This window comes from Amblyomma mixtum, chromosome 4 (genome assembly GCF_055824585.1).
Source record: "Amblyomma mixtum isolate Tamu chromosome 4, ASM5582458v1, whole genome shotgun sequence".
Lineage (NCBI taxonomy): Eukaryota > Metazoa > Arthropoda > Arachnida > Ixodida > Ixodidae > Amblyomma > Amblyomma mixtum.
In genome coordinates this window covers 144150657-144156821 of record NC_143015.1, presented here as the reverse complement: position 1 = coordinate 144156821, position 6165 = coordinate 144150657, and the positions used below count along the sequence as shown (strand labels likewise).

Sequence of the window (6165 nt, the reverse complement as noted above, 5' to 3'; positions counted from 1 at the left end):
GTCGAAAGAGCGCCGACGTCGATATTGCCGCGGGAACGGTGTAACATGACATCCGCCGGAAGTCGTCACGGCATAGTGAAAATTATCACAGAATAATGGCGAAAACATCGAATTTCTGTCGAAGTAGATGGAGAAAGCTGTAATTAAGCGTAATTAACACTTAAGATTCCCGAAAGGTGTATAATTTGGGTATCGATATAGCCACGGGAACGGTGCGACATCACATCCAACGAAAGTCGTCACGGCGTAGTTAGTGTCCTCGGCTTTCGCTTCTCAACACTTTAGTTGCCAAAGTGTCCTCACATTGCAATTTTTTGCGCTCGTCTTCTGGCCCGAAAGACGCGGGTTCGATCCCGGCCACGGCAGACGAATTTCAATAGAGGGGAAATTCTACAGGCTCGCGTACCGTGCGATGTCGGTGCACGTTAAAGAGACCCGGGTGACCGAAATTTCCCGAGCCCTTTACTACGGCGTCCCTCATAGCGTGAGTCGCTTTGGGACGTCAAAACCCCATGATCAAAACCTGGTTTAAACATGATCGAAGAAGTTTTCGCCACACGACCAAGCCTGTAATAAACTTTTCTTGCAGCCTAGAAGCGCACCTTTGCAATCGGAGGGGCGGTGTGCGAGTCGCCAAGGGCAAAATGTAGAGGATATCGTTCTGTTCCACGGTTGCATGTTTAGACACAAAGAAAAAAAAATGATTTCATTTCGTTGGTTTGAGAACTCAATTTGAGGCAGGTGTGCAAACGTACAACCTGAAAACGTTCAGATAAGCGCATTAACTGCCTGTTAGTTTATGGAGGTTTAACGTCCCAAAGTGACTCGGGCTATGTGGGTCGTCGTAGTGAAGTGCTCCAGAAATTTCGACCACCTGCGGTTCTTTAAATGTGCACTGACATTGCACTGATATCGAAGAATCGCTTCCATCAAAATTCGACCGCCACGGCCGGGATCGAACCCGCGTCTTTCAGTTCAGCCGCCGAGCGTCGTTGAGCCATCACGGCGGCTGCACTAATTGTCATGTAGCTAGAAATGCGTATAGAGGCAACAGGAGCCGGGGATCATGCAAGACAGTGAAGAGCACATGTTGAAACGAGGCGGAAGCAAAACTTCGCAGAGTTTAAAGACAATGGTTTCTTGAGGGGAACACTACCTTAAAGAGAAATTTTCAACCGCCTGATCGACTGCATAGAAACTCGCGGGGCTGCAACTGCTGCGACAATCTCTGCCAAACTGGCAATTATTATATTAGTTCATCTTGTGCCAGTTACATGCACTATTTGTAGGGCGTATTAACTATCTTGATTTCTTTGTTGCGCGCTCGCAGCCTTGTGGCCGCTAATCATGAGGCTTACCTGGCTTTTGTTAAAATAGATAAAATATTTCTAAATAACGGTACTAGTGCATTCTTCTATTTAGGACCTGTGGGTAGACTTAGAGAATAAATGTAAGTAATGCTGTTTTCTTTGATTTTTCTTGTACACAGACGGCACAAAGTAAGAAATCAGAACTCTGGGTCAAACGACCTCCGGGTCAAACCAGACCTGCACACAAGCTCGACCAAGCGCTTTCGATAATCTCCCACGTGATTACGTTGAAGACGTGGGATTGAAAGCGGGCATTATCGTGGAGAATTTAGGGAAAATCCTAGAACATCTTTTTCAGTGTGGTATAGCTTTTTTGGACTGGGCCTCTCCATTGCAGTGAGCAATAGGTGCCTTCGGTAACTTTTAATAACGCGACCTGAACGGAATGAGGACCGAATGTCTTTCTTTCTAGGTTCTGAAGGAACAACACGCATTACGATTATTTTGAAATATTCTGCGTCGGTGCTTGACTGCGTAGTGCGCGCATATCGTTGCCATCAATTTATCCCCATTAGGAACGTCTTACAAAGTTTCCCTGGAGGCCATCATCTGCTGCTCTTAATATGTATCTACTGCGCCGCAGGGTTCTTTAAAGCATCAGCTGTAGTCTAGAGCTCTGCCGTGAAAATCTGCCTACTTCGCTCTGTGCCAAGCAGTTTTGATTGGCGAGATGCCTGATATCTTGAAATAGTAATTCCTACTACTAACTTCTGCGCATCTGCTCAGGCGAGATAGTGCTAGACAGATATGAAAGCCGCTCGACCGTTCTGGAAGCTTGAAAATGCGTTGTTTAATAAAGGATCACCTCCTAACACGGCTATCGAACCCAGACACCTAGTGGGGGTCGATGAATCTAGGGTTTAACCCTCATTCCGCTGTCGAGAATTAAAGGCACCGAGGTGACCCATGCAGTACACTCCCTCTGGATTTCATGGTCAGATTATTCGGCTAGAATTCAAACCCCTCCCCTTTTTATCTCCCTTGCTGCCTTTAATGAGCCTAAGGTTAGCCTTCCAGGATATCGACGATCACCCACTTACCTCCTTTGTAGCCAGCATAGCGAATTGGGCAGACAAGGCGACTTGAAAATGCCCGCACATCCAAAACACCGATGCGGCCTGCGAGGAAGAACACGCATGCACACCGCTGTTTACGACCATGAGTCTTTATTTGAAACGAAGAGTTATTTAGGGCAACTTAGTTCCCAACAACACATCCATACCTAGTTTTATTTGCAGCAACCCAGTAACCAGGTTGGGAAAAGGCAATTTCAAACAGCCGTGTGGGCACTCAAATCGAAACGGTAATATTAGGAAAGAAATTTAATTTCGCTGGAGTCACGCCCCGCAGGAGGAAATATATATATACGGCCTAATTTCGAGTGCAGTATTAAGTGGTAAAGGGTTCAGACTGAAGCACTGAACAGCGGATGCAAAGAAACGGCACTCCTTCGTCAAGATCGTGTTAAATAAATATTTGACACCGGGTCTTACGCACGCAAAGGTACTCACTTCAAGCGCATGCTACCTCCCACCATTATTATTTCCCATGTCAAGAAGATGTGTTATTTCATTGTACGTTCCCGAATATTTCGTGCCGAAAAGTGCTACTTACGGAATAGCTGACAACCTACTGATTCCGCTTTGGGCATCATCAACAAGGTTTTAAACACATGACATAATTTTTGTTCTTTATGCCCAGCATTTTCACAGTGATGGACACTTAAGATTTATCATTTTTGATTATGCCACCCCGAAGGGACCCATTGGCTATGAGTAGGCTGTTGGAGAGGGCTCCAGAATAATTCACATAACTTGAGGTGTCTTAATGTGCGCTCCATTGCACAGATAAATGGACACTTCAACCGTCAAGTACGCTCTTCCATCTCTCTACCTCCCCCCTCCCTCCACCTCCTCCTAACACCACTTGTTTCTCCGTTCCCCCCCCCCCCCCCCCCCCCCGCCCAAGCTCTACGGCATGCAAGGGGATATACTACCCGAAAAGACCGGGCTTATGGCTAGTATAAAGGATTTATTCTCACGCAGTACTTCACTTTAGTTATCTTGTACCACAATAAAGAATAAAAAAACCGGCCTTGCACCAGTTGATGACGCCATTGAATGCGGCAAATAGGCCAGCGCAATAAAATTCAGTATGAAATAGTCCACATGTCCATTGTAGTCATTTAGCCTGGACTTTACTGATCGCCATAGAAAACCCCTAAACATATTACACGGGTGATGAGTGATGCCAAGCTTTCTACGGTGTACCTCAAGTACTTCGTAACTGAAACACCATATCCTCTCCCGCTAGTCACGTGACGCAAGTGAGTCTGGAAACGGCCGAGCTATTCGCAGTCCTCCTCACCTGATGCCGTCGCTTCGCTGCCGTCATTGCCTTGGTGGCGGGAAAGCGGGCCACAGCTTCCTGTAACACCAACGTGACGAAGCCGCAGGTGGACTGCCGACCTAACACCCACGTGACGAAGTAGCAGGTAGACTGCAGACCTAACACCCACGTGACGAAGTCGCAGGTGGACTGCCGACCTAACACCCACGTGACAAAGTCGCAGGTGGACTGCCGACTTAACACCCACGTGACGAATTCGCAGGTGAACTTCCGACCTAACGCCCACGTGACGAAGTCGCAGGTGGACTGCCGACCTAACACCCACGTGACGAAGTCGCAGGTAGACTGCCGACCTAACACCCACGTGACGGAATCAGAGGTGTACTACCGGCCTAACACCCACGTGACGGAATCAGAGGTGAACTGCCGACCCGGGCGCACTCTGCATGTGCACGGAGGGCCCCACCGTCAAGACCTCCTGCTCATGCAAGAGAAGACAGACAGAACATCAATACTCATCATCTAGCTAGAAGCTAGGCTTTATGAGCTTCGGATCACAGAGAGAAAAAAATTCGTCTGACATTGATCCCTTTGGGAACGCTTTCTGGACGTTGACCCCGTCGGGAACGCACTATGGAACAGATCAGATGGTAAGAAATGACAATTGCCTACGGAGTGACAATAAATTAAAATTCTATATTGTGGGGTCTAACGTCCCAAAGCAACACGCAGGCTATGAGGGACGGCGTAGTGGAGGGATCCGGATTAATTTGAACCACCTGAGATTCGTCAACTGACGCCGAAATCCCACAGCACACGAGGGGACTGGTTAGATATTCGGGGTGAATGGTGTCGTCCCGTTTTTTTCGCTATACTCACAATAGCGCAACGGTAGGCACTGCGGAATTTCTCTTGCTGAGAGTGGCGGAGAAGCTATGCGGAGTAAATAGACACGAGGTGCAAGCGTTAGGGTTGTGTGTGTGAGTGAGAGTGCGTGCGTGCGTGCTGCACCAACTACGACGTGATTTCGAACAAAGCTTCCAGAGTTATCGCTGTAAAAGCTGCGTTTCTCAGCAAACTCGGTGTTGTGTCCTCCCCTATCACTATCAGAGGTGACAGCATAAATCTAGCACTTACATGCATATGTACGGCCTGCAGCCACCGGCTAAATACTTGGGAGTTTATTGGCGCTACAGGTCACCTTCCGGGCTACAGGTGACCTACAGGTCACCTACAGGTCACCTTGAGCCGACAGCCAAGGTCCATGGTGGCACCAGACGGCATGGGCAGGGGGCTGTGTGCGCACGTGTCTCGGATCGGTCGGGTCGCGTAGGGTCTGGTCGGCGATATCAGTTCGTCGTGTCTTGTGTTTAGGGCGGAGGACGGGGCTGGGGCGAACGGCGAGCTCAGTTCCGGTCAGGCGGGCAGGTGCACAGCCGGGCGGTGCTGACCAGGAACACAAGGCCGATGACCATGGCAGACTAAGCACGGCGAAGCTCCAAGACCAGCAAGGCGAAGGTTTGTTTTATTGGCGTTTAACGTCCACAAGCAACTCAGGCTATGAGGGACGCCGTAGTGAAGGGCTCCGGAAATTTCGACCACCTGGGGTTCTTTAACGTGTACTGACATCGCACAGCACAAGGGCCTCTAGAGTTTCGCCTTCATCGAAATTCAGCCGCCGCGGCCGGGATCGAACCCATTCCCCAGAACCTCACACCTAATGGCACGTGACGGCAAGCCCGATGAAGACATGACTACATGATACATAAAGTTGATAAGATGCTAGGCAAGGACAGTACTGAGCCCTCCTCAAGTCGGTGGGCCTCTCCTGTGGTCCTAGTTAAAAAGGAAGATGGTACCTTGCGCTTTTAGTTTTATTACAGATACTCCAGCTGAATTACAAAAAAAAAAGACGTCTATCCATTACCCCGTACACATGATGCCCTTGACTGCCCGTCATGGAACTAACCATTTCTTTTCTGTCGATCGTCGTTCCGGCTATTGACAGGTATGTGTGGACGACATGAACCGAGGAAAAACGGCCTTCATTACTCCCGATGGTCTGTATCAGTTTAAAGTAATTCCATTCGTTCTATGTAATGCTCCGGTCACTTTCGAGCGTATGATCCACTCCCTTCTTGGAGGATTCAAATGATCAACATGCCTGTGCCAACCATCAGAGAGCACGTCCTGCACTTCACAAGGCGCGCATGGTAACAGATATCAACTCCAAAGAAAAGCCACAGGGATGAAGACGTGCTCTAAGTCTCGATTAGACCCATGTGATTGCGAGAGAACTTTTTGTGCAATTCTGTACCGGCGTCCGGCCTGCAGTGAACCGCGCCATAGGACACGAGGTGCAGATCAGTCAAGGAAACGTGGTCTACGTCTCACTTCGCTGTATCGAACATATAAAATTCCGTGTTGTGCAAGAGACGCACTCATT

General features: G+C 48.8%; 1 long non-coding RNA gene across 1 annotated transcript in view; it reads right to left on the bottom strand.

Annotated features, from left to right (window-relative positions):
• LOC149348582 (uncharacterized) overlaps positions 1 to 6165 on the bottom strand; it is a 61607-nt gene that overhangs the window by 29748 nt on the left and 25694 nt on the right. The gene's annotated exons all lie outside the window — the stretch shown is intronic.